The following is a 21,211-nucleotide window of genomic DNA, read 5'->3' as shown; positions in this document are numbered from 1 at the left end:
TGCTATTTCCACTAGGTCCTGCTGCTTCCCGTAGTTTTCCAAGTAGTTCTCCTTCTTGCTAGCAAAATATAAGGGATGTTGACAATCTCTGAATACACAGATGAGAGTATATATAGATCTTTCAGTACTCTCAATTATTTAGACTGCAAATGCCTAGAATGCAGGAACCTTATCTTTTCAATTCACTTTATTCAGCCACTAACACAAAGCCATACATGGGGAGTTTTTAATTTTTTTAGGGTATTTGTTAAGTACCTATTATGTGTCCAACATTGCTCTAAGCACTTGGGTAGAAACAAATTAATTAAGTTGGACAAAGCCACTGTCCCACATGGGGCTCACACTCTAAGTAGGAGGGAGAAGAGGAGAAGTGAGGCACAGAAAAAGTAAGTAACTTGCTCGAGGTCACCCAGCAAGCATTTGGCTGAGCAAGGATAGAACCCAGGCCCTCTGACTCCCAGGCCTGTGTTATTTCCACTAGGCCATGATGCTTTTTAACTATGAATGATTACAATTACTATTTGATTTATACATTTCAAAACTAAGTTTTTGTTTCTTTTATATCAAAGCATTTTATCTTTTACTTCCCTGCTATTCTCTGTATTTCCTTTCTTCCTTCTAATTATAAGGACATATTAAAGGACCTGGGAGAGCTTCTACAATTGAGGAAAAAAAAATTCTAGAGCATGCCTGGGATTAATAAAAATGATTTTTTTCTGACAAAAGAACCCCCAACTTTTTTCTTGCCAACAAGAGTGAGAACTCTTTCACCTGCTGGGCAGAATATTTTTCTACGTGATTCTTTTCTGATTAAAATTTAATTGACTTTATAATGCCGTCCCCTTTCCCATCTTTAAAGAGACAGATTTGTGCAACTTAGGGACGCTCTGAAACCAGTGAGCTGGCTTAGTATTGGAATTAAACCTTGTAGCATGCTTGGAATCTGGAACAGATCCCAATTCTGAATGGAGATTCTATTTCTCATGCTATTCATCCCTTCTCTAATGATAACACTTCTCTGGTTCAGGAAAACTAGGAGACCCAGGGCAGTGCCCTCGTCACTTGAATAAAAGACTTTAAGATCAAAAAGGCTGTGATTTAGAGACTCAGGAAACTAGTTTTGAAACCCAGGACTGAGTTTCCTTGAAGTGACAGATTTGCTGGACTAGCTCCAGTTATATAAACAGTACCAGCAGCCAAGAAATTAATTTTATTTCTCTTTCTTCAATTACGTCCTTAGAAGTCATAAATATTCCAGGTTTCCCTAAAGCAACAGCTATGATTGATATAATCATTTATCAAGATGTACACAAAAAATCAACATGCAGAGAAGCAAACAGCTGGACATCAAAATTGGTCCAAGAAGGCAGCTGGAAAATCAAAGGCGAGGAGAAGGCATGGAGTATCCTAAAAGTGGACATCAGGTGGAGTGCATGTAAAGTCTTTCAGGGGAAAAGGATTTAGTGGAGGAACATTTAGGAGTCAGAATGAGCCCCCAAGAAGGATTTATCAAGGATTTCTAAGGCAAATCTAATGTAACGTAAGGTAATTTGGATATTGGAAAAGCAGTAAACCCAAGTGAAAAGAACACTTGGGCCTGGGAGTCAGAGGACCTGGGTTCTAATCCTGCCTCTGCCACCTGACTGCTGTGTGACCCGAGGCAATTCACTTAACAGCTCTTTGCCTCAGCTTCTTCATCATTTCATACCTTTTCTTCCTCTGACAAGGATTGTGAGCCCAGTGTGGGATAGGGACTTGTGACAGATTATCTAAGCTCCACTATTCATCTGCTGTGTGACCTTGGGCAACTCACTTCACTTCTCTGGGACTCAGTTCCCTCATCTGTAAAATGGGGATTGAGACTGTGAGCCTCACGTGAGACAGGGACTGTGTCCAACCTGATTTGCTTGTATCCATCCCAGCGCTTAGTACAGTTCCTGGCACACAGTAAAGTGCACTTAACAAATGCCATAATTATTACCCCAGGGCTTGACACATAGCATGTGCTTCACCACCTCCACAGTGGCTATTATTATTATTACTAGGTATTAATAGAGCTGTCCTTTGGTTAGAAAGCAGTGCTGCTGGAAATGAGATTTGTACTCATGAGCTGAGTGGAACCTCTTTGAACACTTTATCCATGAAAATAGAGTAGTGCTCACTATACAGCTATTACCTCCACGGCCTGATAAGGATCTGGCTATAATTTCTCCTAACCTCCACGTAATAGAATTGCTGGAAGGAAATTTAACTTGAAAATTACGGAAAGCTCTCAGAGTACCTGCTGCACACAACTTTTTCAATCCATTCATTCATTCATTCATTCAATAGTATTTATTGAGCGCTTACTATGTGCAGAGCACTGTACTAAGCGCTTGGGATGAACAAGTCGGCAACAGATAGAGACAGTCCCTGCCGTTTGACGGGCTTACAGTCTAATCGGGGGAGACGGACAGACAAGAACAATGGCAATAAACAGAGTCAAGGGGAAGAACATCTTGTAAAAACAATGGCAACTAAATAGAATCAAGGCGATGTACAATTCATTAACAAAATAAATAGGGTAACGAAAATATATACAGTTGAGCGGACGAGTACAGTGCTGTGGGGATGGGAAGGGAGAGGTGGAGGAGCAGAGGGAAAAGGGGAAAATGAGGGTTTAGCTGCGGAGAGGTAAAGGGGGGATGGCAGAGGGAGTAGAGGGAGAAGAGGAGCTCAGTCTTGGGGACACCTCTTGGAGGAGGTGAGTTTTAAGTAGGGTTTTGAAGAGGGGAAGAGAATCAGTTTGGCGGAGGTGAGGAGGGAGGGCGTTCCAGGACCGCGGGAGGACGTGACCCAGGGGTCGACGGCGGGATAGGCGAGACCGAGGGACGGTGAGGAGGTGGGCGGCAGAGGAGCGGAGCGTGCGGGGTGGGCGGTAGAAAGAGAGAAGGGAGGAGAGGTAGGAAGGGGCAAGGTGATGGAGAGCCTTGAAGCCTAGAGTGAGGAGTTTTTGTTTGGAGCGGAGGTTGATAGGCAACGACTGGAGTTGTTTAAGAAGGGGAGTGACATGCCCAGATCGTTTCTGCAGGAAGATGAGCCGGGCAGCGGAGTGAAGAATAGACCGGAGCGGGGCGAGAGAGGAGGAAGGGAGGTCAGAGAGAAGGCTGACACAGTAGTCTAGCCGGGATATAACGAGAGCCCGTAACAGTAAGGTAGCCGTTTGGGTGGAGAGGAAAGGGCGGATCTTGGCGATATTGTAGAGGTGAAACCGGCAGGTCTTGGTAACGGATAGGATGTGTGGGGTGAACGAGAGAGACGAGTCAAGGATGACACCGAGATTGCGGGCCCGAGAGACGGGAAGGATGGTCGTGCCATCCACGGTGATAGAGAAGTCTGGGAGAGGACCGGGTTTGGGAGGGAAGATGAGGAGCTCAGTCTTGCTCATGTTGAGTTTTAGGTGGCGGGCCGACATCCAGGTGGAGACGTCCCGGAGGCAGGAGGAGATGCGAACCTGAAGGGAGGGGGAGAGGACAGGGGCGGAGATGTAGATCTGCGTGTCATCTGCGTAGAGATGGTAGTCGAAGCCGTGAGAGCGAATGAGTTCACCGAGGGAGTGAGTGTAAATGGAGAACAGAAGAGGGCCAAGAACTGACCCTTGAGGAACTCAACAGTTAAAGGATGGGAGGGGGAGGAGGCTCCAGCGAAGGAGACCGAGAATGACAGGCCAGAGAGGTAAGAGGAGAACCGGGAGAGGACAGAGTCCGTGAAGCCAAGGTGAGATAAGGTATGGAGGAGGAGGGGATGGTCGACAGCGTCAAAGGCAGCAGAGAGGTCAAGGAGGATTAGAATGGAGTAGGAGCCATTGGATTTGGCAAGAAGGAGGTCATGGGTGACCTTAGAGAGAGCAGTCTCGGTAGAGTGGAGGGGACGGAAGCCAGATTGGAGGGGGTCTAGGAGAGAATGGGAGTTAAGGAATTCTAAGCATCGATTGTAGATGACTCGTTCTAGGATTTTGGAAAGGAAGGGTAGTAGGGAGATAGGGCGATAACTGGAGGGGGAAGTGGGGTCAAGAGCGGGTTTTTTTAGGATGGGGGAGACGTGGGCATGTTTGAAGGCAGAGGGGAAGGAGCCCTTGGAGATTGAGTGGTTAAAAATAGAAGTTAAGGAAGGTAGGAGGGCAGGGGCGATGGTTTTAAGAAGGTGAGAGGGAATGGGGTCCGAGGCGCAGGTGGAGGGGGTGGCACCTGCGAGGAGGGAGGAGATCTCCTCTGAGTATACTGCAGGGAAGGATGTATTCCACTACAATCTGTATGTAATCTGTAAATATTCTTATCCCCTATTATTTCCCTATCCCTAATCCATTTCTATGTCTGTCTCCCCCTGTGGACTGTAGGCTCCTTGGGGGTAATGGACTGGATCAACCAACTATGTTTTATTGTGGTTTTCCAAATGCTTGGTATAGTGCTCTGCACATAATACACACTCAATAAATACTACTGACTGATCTACACTCAGAATGACAAGGAGTAGGAAATGTTACCAATGTAACCCTTTATTGAAAATAGCGATTCAAAGTCACAAGGTGCTGTCAGAGGAAGGAGCTCAAAATAGGCATGATAGCCACTCGGTAGATAAGGTGGTCTCATCACATTCAGCAATAACAGTGTGAAGTGTCTTACCATGACAAGTCATCTCATATTGACATACATTTTTATAAGATAGATGTCGGTCCTGGTTGAAGATACACTTAACCAGTAATAAACTGAATGCATATATCTGTAATTTGTATATATCTGTAATCTATCATGTATATCTATGTACATCCATAATTTAATCATCTGTTTAATGTCTGTCTCCCCCTCTAGACTGTGAATTCATTGTGGGCAGGGATGTCTCTGTTGTTATACTGTACTCTCTCAAACACTTAGTACAGTGCTTTGCACACAGTAAGCACTCAATAAATATGACAGAATGAATGAATTGAGCCCAAATTTGAAGAGGGGCTTACACAAATGAACTATGACCAGACTGGTGTTGGTATCTTCAGCAAGAGAATTCTTCCCACTACACAAACATGACCGTGGCACTGAGTACATGTGAAATATCCTGTATATACACACTCACACACTGGAAGGAGCATGATGGATGAACACGAAGGCCTATATCAAAACAGGGTGTACTTTCCAGCTGACATTTTTCATGGTATTAAGTGCTTATTATGTTATGTACTCTGAGCACTTGAATAGATACAAGTTTAGCACACTGGACACATTACAGATGAGGAAACCAAAGCACAGAGAAGTTGAGTGACTTGCCCAAGGTCACATAATAGGCAAGTAGCAGAGTCAGGATTAGAACCCAGGTACTCTGACTCCTAGGCCAGTGCTCTTTCCTCTAGGAAAGGCTGCTGTTCCCATTTGTAGAGCTCTTCCTTCCCCACAGAGAAGTCAGGGTGGAAAGGTTACTGCTGGCTGGTGCTGTGTAGCTCAGAGTGCAACTCTCAAGTCCAAAACCACTTTTAGCCTCCGCATCCAAAGCTAAACCTGGAACTCAGGGTAAATGTAGAAAAAGGTGAAGCAAATGTGACTCTCTCTTCTGCTCTGGGTAACACACACTCCTTAGTGCATAAGGGAAGAAAGAGGCTAATATCCTGATGGAATTTTGGAGTATCACATAAATAAAAAAAGAAATGTTGTACTTGTTTTTGAAGGGTACAGGGGAAATTGACTGAAAAAAGCATCTTGTTCAGGATTATTGCTCAGAGGAATCCTGCTTCCCTCTTCAATTAAGTCCAGTTTATAAATATTGAAGTGTTGTGTTAAGCTGCCCATTCAACCTTACCTCATCCTCTGGACTGAGTTCAAAAATTACTGGCCCAAGTATTTTTTTTTTTTGCCTGTGACCAAAAAGAAACCCAAAACCCCCCAAAACAAAAACCTAACTTTCACCAATACTTGGCTTACTGTCATGAGCCTCCCTAGACCCCAAAACACGTAAGGTTATTTTTAAAATTACCTCCAAATTCAGAATTCATGTTATTTTAACCTCAAATTTAGAAACAAAATCAACTTCTCTGAATTCCCTGAGAAGAATGACATAGACATCTCTGAATTCCCTAGAAGCAGTATGGCCTAGTGGACAGAGGACAGGCCAGGGAGTCAGAAAGACGTGGGTTCTAATCCCAGCTCCACCACTTGTCTGCTGTGTGACTTTGGAGAAGTCACTTAATTTCTCTGTGCTTCAGTTTCCTCATCTTTAAAATGAGGATTAAGACTATGAGTCCCACGTGGGACAGGGACTTTTTCCAACCTGATTAACTCGTATCTACCCCAGCTGGCACACAGTAAATGCTCAACAAATACTACAATTATTACTATATACCATATTTTTAAAACTTCATGTTTAGTATATTTTTACCTACATTCCAGTTTTGTCAACAATTTATAAATATTGCTAATGATGGAAGAAGCTCTTGACTAGACTTAAAAGCAAAAATTGCCCCTTATCTGTTTTACATATATGGACATCAAGGGCATTGCTTGCATGGTTGAAATAAGGCTGTTTATAAAAATAAGCTGGAATGACCAATTCACCCACAACATTGAAGAGTCTGTCAAGTTTAGAACAAGAACTGTATGAAGCCAACTGGCTTTAACAGGTGTTTTACATCCGATCAGAGGAGGTGGTGCTTCGAGGATCCAAAACATTTTTGTGTTGCCAAAATGACTGAAACTGTATCCAAATCTCCAAGAGAAAAAGATAATGACAACTCTAGTCCCCTGAGAATATTAGATAGCTACTTTGAAGGAGGGCCAAATTCATTTTTTCCGAATATGTGGGAGGGGGCCACGTCAGCAGACTGGACAAGAGGTGGCTATGACTACAGATGTAGGTGTCTGGTCTAACTATTCAGTAAGTCAATAAATTGCATTTTTCGAGAGTGTTCAGAGCAACGTACTAAGTGCTTGGGATAGTGTACTACATTTCAGAAGTGCTACGAGGCTGAAGGTGTGGGGGGGTGTTGAAAGGATACAAATACGGGTTGAGAAGCGATGCAGAAGAAGAAGGAGTAGGGAAAAAGAATGGCTTAATCAGAGAAGGCCACTTGGAGATATGATTTTAATAAGACTTTGAAAGTGGGGAGCGGGTGGTCTGTCAGATGTGATGAGGGAGGGAGTTACAGGTCTGAGGGAGCATTAGGCAAGGGGTCGGCAGCGAGAAAGACGAGATTGAGGTACGCTGAGTTGGTTGGCATTAGAAGAGCAATGTGTACATTCTGGGTGTAGCAGGAAATCTGTGAGGTAAGGTGGGAATAGGTAAACTGATTGAATGTTCTAAGGTCTATGGTAAGGAGTTTCTGTTTGATGTGGAGACAGATGGGCAACCACTGGAGGTTGAGAAGTAGGAAGATGGTACAATTGTAATAATAATGGTATTGGTTAATAATAATAATAATAATGTTGGTATTTGTTAAGCGCTTACTATGTGCCGAGCACTGTTCTAAGCGCTGGGGTAGACACGGGGGAATCAGGTTGTCCCACGTGGGGCTCACAGTCTTAATCCCCATTTTACAGATGAGGTAACTGAGGCACCGAGAAGTTAAGTGACTTGCCCAAAGTCACACAGCTGACAAGTGGTCGAGCGGGGATTCGAACCCATGACCTCTGACTCCAAAGCCCGTGCTCTTTCCACTGAGCCACGCTGCTTCTCTAAGCATTACTATGCATTTACTATGTGTCAAGCACTGTTTTAAGTGCTGGGACAGATACAAGCTAATCAGGTTAGACACAGTCCCTGACCCACACGTGACTTACTGTATTAGTAACCATTTTACAGATGAGGTAATTGAGGTACAGAGAAGTTAAGTGACTTGTCCAAGGTCACACAGCAGACAAGTGGAGAAGACAGGATTAGATGTCCTTCTGACTCCCAGGCCTATGGTCTATCCACTAGGCTATGATACATCTTCAAGAGACCTTTCCTAAGCCCTCATTTCCTCTTCTCCCAATCCCTACTGCATCACTCTTGAACTTACATTTACTTCCTTTATTCACCCCTCCCTCAGCCCCAAAGCACTTATTTACATATTCATAATTTATTTATTTTGTCTGCCTCTCTCTCTCTAGACTGTAAACTCATTGTGGACAGGGAATGTGTTTACCAACTCTCTTATATTTGTCTCTCCCAATTGCTTAGTAGAGTGACCTGCACAAAGTAAGCACCCAATAAATACAACTGATTGATTGATAGGTAAGGGAAGCAACCAAGTATAAGGCTACATACTTAAGAGTTGTGAGGATGAGGTGAGTACCTAAATGTTGAGAGTCTGTGGTATGTCAAGACTCTTATTTGCCATGCACTCATATCTGGAATATTCCAGATATAACCTTGGGAGAGGCAGGGAGTAGGGAAGGTAACAGGGATGAGATACCTCAACAATCAAATCAAAAGACTGCTATGAACAGTGACAAAACTTCTAGAGTCAAGCTTCTACAGTCAGATTTCTAATTCCCACCCAACTGAAGCCCACTCAATCTCAGAAGAGAATGGGAAGGGAGGGACAGGTTACTAGTGAGCAAGTAAAATAGATATGAATGCATAGTTATGAAAAGACCAAGAAACAGGATACAAATAGATGCCTAAAATGTTAAAATAGTTCAGCGTTCAATTCAGTTCAAGCTATTCCTAGATATATGTAAAGATGGTAAACTCTTAGATCAGGGCCCAGGTGTGTTTTACTTTTATTGCTTTAATGTTGACAAGCAGTATGGCCTATCAATTGATTATATTTATTGAGTGCTTACTGTGTGCACAGCACTGTAGTAAGACCTTGAGAGATTACAATGCAACGGAGTTGGTAGTGGAAGAAGAACAGGTCTGGGAGTCAAAGTACCTGGGTTCTAATCCCAACTTTTCAAATTCTTGCTGTGTGACCTTGGACAAGTCACTTAATTTCTCTCTGCCTCAGATCTCCTGTTCTCCTTCCTATTTAGTCTGTGAGGCTCATGAGGGACAGGGACTTTGTCCAAACTAATTCACTTTTATCTACCCCAATGCTTAGAACAGTACTTGACAACGAAGTAAGAGCTTAACAAATACCATTTAAAAAAAAATTGTTCTCTCCCAAGAACTTTGTACCGTACTCTTCACATGATAGGCACTTAATTCATATCATTGAATGAATCCAAACAATTATCTTCAAAAGTCTCAGCTGCTTGTTTTTCTCCCCAGTAATCAGCACATTCAAGTGGAGTTTCCACAGATAATGAGAGAAAGGGGCATAGATGGGGTTGATACCGAGAAAATAAAATGACATTATTAGAGAGCCAAACACTTCATATATTGATAACCCATTTGAGATAAATCAAGGGCAACAATATAACTGTCCAGGATACTGAATTCAATGATCCTAGGCCTAAGCATGCTTTGCAATTGCCCCTTGCCCTGCATCAAATGGAAACCAACCCACATCACTTCTATTTCAATCCCTTTCAACTACAGCCAGTATAATTGCTTGAGTAAAGATAATGAAATAGGTAACATTTTTTGAATGGCTTATCAGACATGCCTCAATTGTTTAAATAATAATTGATACATGTGACTTTTACAATTGTCCTTAACAAGAAATGCTGAAAAAAGGATTACTACCCAATGTCCTGTTTTCTAGAAAACCATTTAAAAGACCATCCCACTGGCCAGATATACTAGGAAGGATATCTTTCCTCACAAAAGGAGAAAAACGCTTTATTCAGTTAACCCACCTGATATTCAACATTAGACCCTTGACTATCCAGTATTCTTGGAATTCAAGAAGATCAAATTAAATTGGATTGTATGCAACCCCCGAATTACATAGAGTGATTTATTACCACCTGGAATCCTTGGCTTTTGTTGTATATTACTACAGAAAAATCACACAAAGGAGTTATCTCGCTGAGACTATCCAATGACACTCAATACAAATAAAGCAACTGCTATAATGAAATGATCTTCTGAATTCACATAATAATAATAATAATGTTGGTATTTGTTAAGCGCTTACTATGTGCCAAGCACTGTTCTAAGTGCTGGGGTAGATACAGGGTAATCAGGATGTCCCACGTAAGGGTCACAGTTAATCCCCATTTTACAGATGAGGTAACTGAGGCACAGAGAAGTTAAGTGACTTGCCCACAGTCACACAGCTGACAAGTGGCAGAGCCGGGATTCAAACTCATGACCTCTGACTCCCAAGCCCATGCTCTTTCCACTGAGCCACGCTGCTTCTCCATGCTCCTGTTAAAGCACAGCCTATAAGCAAAACAGTCAATGTTTTGCAAGGCAGAACTAAACATCTCTTAAATAAAACGTTTCATGAAAATATGCACCTTTCCCACACACTAGTCCAGCCTTTGATAATCTAAGGTAAGGAATCATATAGGATCATATAGGGTCAGATCCTGATCCATCTAGCCCACTATTCTGTCTCCATAGTGGTAGCAAAAGATGCTAGGAGGGACAGAGACAGCATCCCAATTTGCTCAACTGCATGATTAGAGATGTATTTTCTAACACCCACAAGCTTTTCTGACTAATAAAGGATCGCTCACCTCTGAATTAATCCAAACCCTTCTTGAACCTTTGTTGTTGTGAAGCTCAATATCCTGTTGCCCCCAAATCCTGTTAATCTCCTAAAAGCCATCCTGCCTTTCTTAATTAATTCATCACTGGACAAAGAACTGGGTGAAAAGAATATATATATTTTGCTTGTCTTATACTATCTTCAAGTTTCCATGAGTATTTCCTCCTCTTTCCTCTCCTCTGCACACTGTAAGCACTCAATAAATACGACTGAATGAATGAATAATGGGGGGACATGGTGAAAAACAACTTCACTTTTGCCTAGCCCATACTCTACTCTTGTATAAAAGCTGCTCCATCCCACATTCATATTGGTTGTCCTCATATGTTTTCTTGTTCTATTATGATTTGTATAAGATTTGGTAACGGAACTGTTTCAGTGCAGACCAACCAAGGCATTATATAAAGATAAATTATGTTATTACTCTGTTACATGGTCAAGTTGGGCTCTCTAGACTTGATTCATTCTTTACAACAATAACAAAGCAGGCTGCCATGTCAATAAAACAGCAGAGCCCTAGGCTCTTTGCAGGATCTTAAAGACAAATGTTGCTCCATGGAATATCACCAATTCCCATGTCTTTGGACACTCCAAACACTTTGTATTATAAGAAACACCACCTACTAATCACACTTCATATTCTCAGCTCTTCAATGGCAACTAAAAGCTATCAGGCGAGGAAACAGCAGAAAATTGTGGCCAAGTCTTTTTTAATAAGAACTTTGCTCCAATTCATGGATTTTTTAATGGCATTTATTAAGTGCTTACTATATGTCAAGCTCTAAGCTCTATGGTTAACACAAGTTAATCATGTTGGACATGGTTCCTGACCCACATGGGGCAATACAGTCTAAAGAGGAGGTAGAACAGCTGAGGAAACTGAGGCACACAGAAGTTTGGTGATTTGCCCAAGATCAAACAGCAAGTAATTGACAGAGGCGGGATTGGAACCCAGGCCCTCTGACTCCCAAGTCCATGCTTGGATACATCTATTTTACCCTTATGGAGTCTCTTATGAGATCACATAACCGAAGTTAGCTCCTTAATTCTACTCTGAGGAGAAAAAGGACAGTATGAGGACTTTCTGCCCAATGTCCCCTGAATAACAACAGCAACAAAAAAAGTAAAAACTACCCCAGTAGACTTGTGCTTCTAGCTCCATATAACCATTCCTGAATGACTCTCAAAAACTTTTGATGATGCTCATATACTGTTGAGATGGAAGAATTTCCCAGTGGGTGTATTATATGAACATGTAAGGCAAATTGTGTCACACTACATTTGTGGAAAAGAAAAGGGAAAAATAAATCCTACATTAGAAACTTAATTTTTGCATTAGGGTCTTCTACATTTTATGTCTAGCATTCTTAAGACACTCCCCCTAAAGATCCTTGCGCCTCTGTTATATCATACTCCCCCAAGGGCTTAGTACAGTGCTCTGCACAAAGTAAGCATTCAAGACACATGATTGGTTGATTAATGATTGCTTCCTTGGAGTGCTATTTTACCACACAGAAACTGTAACCATAACACTACATCACAATTCATATTTTGGTGTCCTACCTCTATATGACTGTGTTGTATGTCTAGGCCTACTACAGATGACACAGCCGTCTTCATGAACAGCTTTATCGGCGTCACCTATCACTGATACTCAACATCAAATGGCTGGCCAAGTTGACCAAAATGGGGTCCTGAAACATAGCCAATTGACCAGCACTGAGGCAATGTTCTCAGCAACACAGCCTCGATGGGTGGGACATGTGAAAAGAACGGATGACAGCAGGAGGCCAAACAGCTGCTGTTCAGGGAAACTGAAAGACAGGTCACGATACCCTGGAGGGCAGAAATGTAACTTTAAAACCCGTGGTGAAGCACAGTCTCAAACAATGCAACCAAAGAGCGGAGAGTTCTCCCAGAGCAGTGAGTTTATTATGATTAGGACAAAAGGAGTCAAAGTTGAAAACAGAAGTAGGCCTGATGTAGGATAAAGTTACTAATATGACAATGACCTGTCTTTCTCTGTGAACAATGCAATAGGGTGTGTCAGTAACACGTTTGTCTTTTTAGCCACATCTGCACTTATGAGTGGGATCTCAAAGTTAATAGCCATCATCTTTAAATACAAAGGGCACATGTGCCCGCATGCACACAGACACACACACACTTGAGACCTTCAGTTTCTTCAAGACTCAGAGATCAGTTAAAGCAATGTTTTGTTGCTTTGTTTCCTAAAAATAAATGTCAAATAGTAACTGGTCAAGAGACTAATAGTTACTTTCAAACCAAATTCCTCATCCGATAATACTACTACTCCTAATGATAATGGTATTTATTATTAAGTGCTTACTAAGTGCCAAGCACCATACTAAGTGCCGGGGTAGATACAGAATCAGATTAGACCCAGGCCCTGACCCACAAGGGGATCACAGTCTAAGAGTGAGAATGGGTATTTAATCCTCATTTTACAGATGAGGAAATTGATATCCAGAGAAGTGACATCTACTTGGATGTCTTGCCTACACCTCAAATTAAACATTCACGAAACTGAACTCCTTATCTCCTCACTCAAACTCTGTCCCCCTGCTGTCTTTCACATCACTGCAGACGACACCTGTACCCTCCCTACCTCTCAAGCCCTTAACCTTGGCATTGTCCTTGACTCATCTCTCTCATTCCATCCACATTTTCCACCTGTCACCAAATCCTGTGGGGTTTACCTTCCCAACATTGCTAAAATCCACCCCTGCTGTTCCAAGCATTTATCCTACTCCGCATTGACTATCCATACTTCATTCTGCTATATGAATCATTTATCAACAAAAACAATTGGTCCATGTCTCCCCACTCCTCAAGAACCTCCAGTGGTCACCCATCCACTTCTGCATCAAACAGAAAGTCCTTACCATTGGCTTTAAAGCACTCGATCAGGTGCCCGCACTCTACCTCACCTTACAATTTTAATACAGCTAAGCCTGCACACTCCACTTCTCCAGTGCCAGCTTACTCACTGTGCCCTGATCTCATCTATCTCTCTGCCAAACCCTTTCCCATGTCATCCAGGGACTCCTGGAACTCCCTACCTCTCCATATAAGCCAGACCACCACTCTCTCCACTTCCAAAGCATTACTAAGGTCACATCTCCTTCAAGAAGCCTTCCCTGATTAAGCCCTGTTTTCTCCGGCTCCCTCTTCCTTCTGCGTCACTGATGGACTTCAATGTTTGGACATTTGATATTCACCCCACCCCCAACTCCACAGCACTTATGTGCATACCTTTAAATTATATATTATAAATTACTTATTTAATCATATTAGTGTCAGTGTCCCCCTCTAGACTGTATGTCTGTTATAGGCAGGGAACGTGTCTGCTAATTCTGTTGTACTGTACCCTCCTAAGTGCTTGTACTATGCTCTGCACATATTAAATGCTCAATAAATATGATTAATTGCCCAAGGTCACAGCAGGATTAAAACTCAGGTCCTCTCACTCCTAGGCCCACACGCTTTCCACTAGACCACACTGCTTCCCGAAAGGTAATAACCCAAAAGGTGAATTTTCCACTTTACCTGGCAAGAAAATACACCTAGAGATTCAATAACTCATTTCTAAGTTCAGTTAAAAACAGAGAGCTGTTTATGTTTCCAGTTTCATGGCACGATAATTTATATTTCTCAGATCATTTGTGAACATACTTTAAGTTAAAATGCAAAGATCCTTAAATCTATCAAAAGTAGTATTTTCTGTAAGGCTCATGACCGTCACTTCTGGAAAGATCTACACTAATATAATTTGCTTGGTGGAAAAGACTGAGTAGTAGCAAGAACAGTATTTACTGAGTGCCCACTGGGTACAATGCACTGTACTAAGCACTTGGGAAGCACAAATCAAGCGACACACTCCCTGCCCGTAATTAGCCAATATAAATTTGGAGGGCATGCAGCTTCCTGATCTGAGAACTAGACTTCTGCAGTGCTCTAAAAGGTGCCCTCATCAACACCCCTCACACCAAGGATTCCAATATTGCCAACAGGCACTGGTGAGAAGAAAGCTGAAAACATATTTACTCAAGCTTTTCTGGCATTAATTTTTATATACTTTTACATTAGCATTCCTCCTGACACACAGCTGATGGCTACATTCCTCCCAGTGGCCTTTGAAACCAGTAATTCGTCCCCAAGGACCAACTAGCCAGCCAAAAGAATGTGTCATGCTCTCTCTCACACTGGCAACTGTGGAAACAAATGTAGTTATATACTTCTTTTTGCCCCCATGCACCCCACCCCCTAACCAAACTTCAATACCCCTGGATTCTCACACAGAGCTGAGCCTGTTTGCTTGCAGAAATGAACTGAACGCTGTTGCCAAGAATGACTGGACTGCCCTAACCTGGTCATTATATGAGCCTTGGCAAACAAACAGAAGACATGTGCTGCCCTTTAGACGCTCAATCCCTGTGTAAATGTCACTGCCCTTTTAGCAGTAGCTATGTCCTCTCTAGAATATATCATTAGTTCAGGCAGGCAGCAGGATGGCATGTGGAGAGGAAAGCCAGACTCATGTTCAGGGGTGTAAAATTTTTCACTTCTACATTATGCTCAAAAACCCCAAGCAGATTGCTCTTGTGATGCCTCTGCTTCACATATCCAAGTGGCAAGGTACAAGCAAGCACTGGCTACATACCCAAAGGGGACTGTGCATTCGCCAACTAAACCTCAGGCTGAAAAGGAAGATTTTTAGGGGACGAAGAGTTTTACGGTTGTCCAACTTCAAGCACAGTTCAGGTTCCCACTCTTCAAACCCTTTTGGCAGTAATTAATAATAACCGTGGTATTTGTTAAGTGCTATGTGCCACACTCTCTAACCCCTGGGGTACATACAAGGGTATCAGGTTGGACACAGAACCTGTCCCAAATGGGGCTCATAGTCTTAATCCCCATTTTACAGATGAGGTAACTGAAGGACAAAGAAGTTAAGTGATTTGCCCAAGGTCACACAGCAGATTTGTGGCAGATTTGGGATTAGAACACACATCCTGACTCCCAGGCCCTTGCTCTTTCCACTAGGCCACGCAGCTTCTCATGTTCTACATCTCCCCTTCTTGCTCTTCCACTGAGGCACATAGGAGAGGAAATGTCTACACTGATAGCGAAAAGTAGTTCAGTTCAAGGAGGGACACAGAGAGAAAATTTATTTCCTTTGGGCAGAAGGGAAATGTGGATGATTTCCCTGGGCTTTCATTTCCCTTAAAATTTCATATTTTCTCCTTCTCCAGAACACCTTCATGTGGATGGATGGCCAGCCCTTTAAATCCAATATGCCCCCCAAATGTCCTTTTTGCTTTCACCCTTCACATCCTGCCAGTTTTTCCCTCACAATATCTCCTTGATCTGTTCCTTCCTCCCCCAGGATTATGGCCACTACTCTTGCCCAAGACCTTATCACCTCCCAAATGCATTCCTTTATCAATCTGATCTCCTTACCTCCAGCCTCTCTTCTCTTCAGATTTTCCTACATACAGCTGCCTGGATCATCTTCCTAAAATTCCATTTCGTACACATCAGTCCTCTTCAAGGACTGAGGTGCATTTTCAGTTATCTGTCCCTCAGAAGTTGACCTTTCAATTGATTGTTAGGAAAAATACTACCAAATCATATTTTTGCAAAAACCCCTTAAAGCCACAAATGCATTCTGACTTTCATCAGGTGTGTAATTTTCCCAGCACTTTTGTTCAGTGCTTTATATGGAAGAAGCACTTGCATTAGGAAATGTTCCCGCATGCATAGGATAAATGCTGACTGAAAATGGGGAAGCATAAAATGCTTTTCTGAGAAGCCGAAACAGTTACAAAACTTCAGATGAACAAAAATTCTACTCCGGCAGATTGGACAAAGATCCACTTTCAGAGTAACTTCATGTTTGGCAACGATGAGAAGCAGCATGGTTTAGTGGAGAGAGCTCGGGCCTGGGAGTCAGAGGTCATGGGTTCTAATCCAGACTCCACCACTTGTCTGCTGAGTGACCTTGGGCAAGTCTCCTAACTTCTGTGCCTTGGTTACCTCATCGGTAAAACAGGGATTGAGACTGAGCCTCATGTGAGACAGGGACTGTGTCCAACCTGATTTATCTGTATCCACCCCAGTGCTTAATACAGTGCCTGGCACATAGTGTTTAAATGCCATTATTATTATTTTATTATTACTATTCCACCTTAAGAGTGTAGTGAGAGTTCTCATTCTTGAACACAAGGAGAAAATTTCATGAACTTGACTCGGATAAATTACAAAAACCAATCAAGATACTAGTTGAATGTTCACAAAAATTGCTCTAGAGACAGTGCTGACCAAAACATGCTGATGAGCAACCTTACCAGGCAAGGGATTTTCCTCACCAAACAGAGACCTCCCTCTGTTTTGACACAGGTTAAGGAAAATCACTTACCAAAAAGCCTCCTAACCAGCACTGGTTCTGCCTTTCCATTCAGGCCCCAGTTAGGGGGATGATGAAAAAAATCTTGGACGAATAGGAGTGGTGTTCCCCCTCTAGACTATAAATTCACTGTGGACAGGGAACATGTCTAACTCTGTTGTATTGCACTCTTCCAGGCATTTAGTACGTGGTCTCACGCAGTAAGCCCTTCACAAATAGAACTGGTTGATTTATTCTGGAAGAGATAAATACTTAGCAAGGGCTGTCTTGACTACTGAAAGTTTTGTTACAAATGCTCCACTATTATTTAATATTGATAAGAGTTTCCTTCTAGGCAGCATTTTCCCCTTTAGACTGTATAAGTTCCTCAAAAGCAAAGACTATATCGATATCAGGTGTGTAATTCTCCCAGCACTTTGTTGTCTGCTTAATATGGTGAAAACACGTGTATTGGAAAATGTTCCCACGTGCATGTAAACCTGTGTCATAGGGAAATTTTTCCATGTGTCAGCATGTACCAAGCAATCAGTTAAACGTTTATTATTTTGTAATGCTTTTCTCAAGTCTAGGAGCTGTGAGGAATGTTTTTGCAGATATGTCCCTGTCCATGGACTTTTAATCACACAGCTTGTTCCCGTGAAGTTACACATAACCATGCTTCTGTTGACATGGGGGAGCGAAATAGGATGCGTTTAAAAATAGACAATTTTTTAAAACTCTACAAACATTTAAAGATTGGGTTAGAGTTACCTGCAGTGTTGCCAGTTGTTATTAAATAGATTGTGCTACATTCTACAAGATTAATCTTTGAACATGGGAGTCTTCGTTCTCAAGTATATTCTCGGGAAAGCAATTGTGTCAGACTGAATTTATGAGCTAGGCTCTCTCACAAACAAAAGCAGGTGGTCTCAACCAAAGCTAACGGAGCAACTGGGAATGCAATTATTGGCCACCTCATTGCCCATTTAAAAATTTACAAAAGCATAAAATTTGGTCACAAATAAAAGTGTGAATTTTTAGGTACGTCATTGTCGATCACTTTTGACCTCAACCTCCATTATTGATCAAGAGCTGGGAAAAACGTACCTTTCCAAAAATTTGCAGAACTTCAGTATTTGATTTTTGTTTTAATTACTAATAGCTCTTTTTGTTATGTATATAGATCCAATATACTGACACTAAATTTCCATTCACCTAGCACACAGTTTTACTTTTTTGCTTGATTTTGTGTCCAAATAGTCTGGGTTTCTGTCAAGGAAAATTATCAGAGTTATTTATTATATGAGCAAGGTAAACTGACCGAACATGCTGTTCTTGTTCCAATGAGGAATGGGCATTTTTGTGGAAAAACAGAGGTGAGAACAACTTTTGGGGCAGTATGGCCTACTGGAAAGAGCCCAGATCTAGGAGTCAGGAGAACTGGGTTCAAATCCTGTCTATATCATTTTCCTGAATGGCCTTGGGTATGTCACTGAACTCTATTCCTCAATTGCCTCAGGTACAAAATGGGGATTAAATACGTTCCCTCTCCCCGAAGAATGCAACCACATAAAGGTCAGGGACTGTGTCTGATCTGACTGCATCTTAACTAACACCGCATTTAGCATTAGCATAATGTTTGACACATAGTTAGCACTTAATATACAAAAATTAGAATCATTATTATTAAGGAGCAATAGCTAACGACATATGATACATGTTAATTTGGGAGATCAGCCTATCAAAAGTTAGCCCATGATTAAGTCCAGGATTTTGATAAAACTAAATTATAAACTCCAGAGGAATGCTTTCTTCTTCCATATGGCTCATTCAGCCTCCTCAAAAGTACTGTAGAAGCATGGGGATACGTAAACATTACTATGATATTATTAAAAATCATATTTAGAAGGCAGCTGTCATCAATTAAATGTAATAGCTAAGTAATCCCCAGTCATGTTATGACTCATTATTATCAGTCAGCAACCTAACAATTAATTTATTTATTTTAAATTAAATCTGAAGAAAGCCATGTGTTTTGTACCTATCAGGGAGAGCAAACCAGTCAAAATATACATGACCCCCAAGTAACTGCTACCAAAGAAACCTTCGTTTAAGAACCAATTAAAAAGCTTGTTTATGTCCAAAGTGAAATGTCATAGGAAGAAGCAAATCATTTCCATGAGCCAACATAATGGTCCCAAACAGATGCATTTAAGATAAGAGTTTGCTTCAGTTGGATGTTCAACTCGAGCTGGGAAAAAGGAAAGAAATGCATCCCTGTAAAATGTTAAAAAAAATCCTACAACCAAGAACTTCTCGCAAAGAGAAAAATCCTACAATCTAAATGAATTCTAGGATTTCAGATTCTATTTATGTTTCTGATTTTTTCCCTTCATATTTTTCATCCGGTAAATCTAGACTTCAGTAGAAAAGACAAGAACTCACGTTGGAGCTTAACACAGCATGAGTATTTCAACTGCCTGAAGGATTTTTTGTTTTGTTTTTTTTTTTATGAAAATGGCCAAAATCTCAAGTTTCTCTTCCCTAAAAGTTTCCCAGAAAGGCATAAAGGCAAATAAATACAATCTCTTTCTTTTTCTGTCTCTCTTTCTGTCTCTCTTTCTGACTCTCTCTCTCTCTCTCTCACACACACACACACACATATACAAACACACACACACACACACACACACACCCATCCCACCCCCCCATTTTGTCTTCTATTGCCTGAGAGATTCTATCCATGAAGGCTGAAAAGACAGATTGGGGACTGACATTCCCTTTTGCATTGTGTGCATGCAATGAAAGACCTTTACTGGGCTGATATGCATATTCTCTACAGAGACTGTCTCTGTTTAAGCTTGCCTCACAATATCCCAATTGTCATTAAGCTCAAGAACAGCAAATCCTCTTCAAACTGCTGCCTGGCGGGCTGATCTAATTCGTTGCAGTGTTTTCCCAACTATTATTATAATAATAATAATAATAATGTTGGTATTTGTTAAGCGCTTACTAGGTGCCAAGCACTATTCTAAGAGCTGGGACAGATACAAGGTAATCAGGTCATCCCTCAATGGGCTCACAGTCTTCATCCCCATTTTACAGATGAGGTAACTGAAGCCCATAGAAGTTAAGTGACTTGCCCAAGGTCACACAGTTGACAAGTGGCAGATCCGGGATTAGAACCTATGAACTGCTGACTCCCAGGCCCGTGCTCTATCTACTACGCCAGGCTGCTTCTCTAACCCAAGCTATTTGCAGTGGAACCACTTGCTAAGAGCAATTTTTTCTCAGTGCTGGTGAAATGACTTTGAGAACCATGTTTTCAATAACCTTGCCTTGTTATTTGATGCGAATTGTGGTTCATAGGTGACCCAGGAGAAACTGATGAAACCTGATGAATTTTTGGTACTAAGATCAGGTCTCAAAGGGCCAGTCAAACAAGAAAGTTTGAGACATCAGTTTTTCACTTCTCTAACTCGATATGGAGTATGCCATAATAATATTGATAATAATAATAATGATAGTGGTATTTGTTAAGCATTTACTTTGTGCCCAATACAGTAATAAGTCCTGGGATAGATACAATATAATCAGATTGTACACAGTCCTATTTCCACAAGGGGCTCACAGTCTAAATAGGAGGGAGAATAGGTACTTAATCCCCATTTTACAGATGAGACCCAGAAGTGACTTGCCCAAGATCACACATCAGGCAAGTACTAGAGCTGGGATTAGAAATTAGGTTCTCTTTCACTTGGCTACAGTGCTTCTCCACAAAGCTTGGGAAAGTACAATTTATGTAAGAGATATGGTCTCTGCCCTTGAAGAGCTTACAGTGTAACAATCTAACCTGTCAATCTGACAAAAGCCAGGCTGGCCTTTTTCTTCATCTTGGTTATCCATGCATTAGACCCAATAGACCCGTTATCCATTAGATAGTGTCCTGCCTGGGTCATCCCCATCTTCAGAGTGAAGAGGAAGGGTTCATTCCTGGTCAACTTATTCTGTGCCCCTATGCTCGAGGTTTCAAAAGGGGAACTGAAAGGTCAAGTTAGAATATGTTCTGAGCAAAGAATGTATCAACCAACTCTGCAAAACTGTACACTCCCAAGTGCTTAATAAAGTGCTCTGCACACAGGAAGCGATCAATAAATATGACTAATTGGCTGATGGATGGAGACACTGAAAAATTCTTC

The 21,211-nt window shown here is 41.7% G+C and overlaps 1 protein-coding gene across 14 annotated transcripts in view; it reads right to left on the bottom strand.

The window, feature by feature from the left end:
* Positions 1-21,211, bottom strand: part of NEDD4L (NEDD4 like E3 ubiquitin protein ligase) — a 403,957-nt gene that overhangs the window by 99,780 nt on the left and 282,966 nt on the right. The gene's annotated exons all lie outside the window — the stretch shown is intronic.

The sequence above is a fragment of the Ornithorhynchus anatinus genome, chromosome 3 (assembly GCF_004115215.2).
Source record: "Ornithorhynchus anatinus isolate Pmale09 chromosome 3, mOrnAna1.pri.v4, whole genome shotgun sequence".
NCBI lineage: Eukaryota > Metazoa > Chordata > Mammalia > Monotremata > Ornithorhynchidae > Ornithorhynchus > Ornithorhynchus anatinus.
Note: the sequence above shows the minus strand (reverse complement) of the source record. Positions and strands in the feature narration are given on the sequence as shown.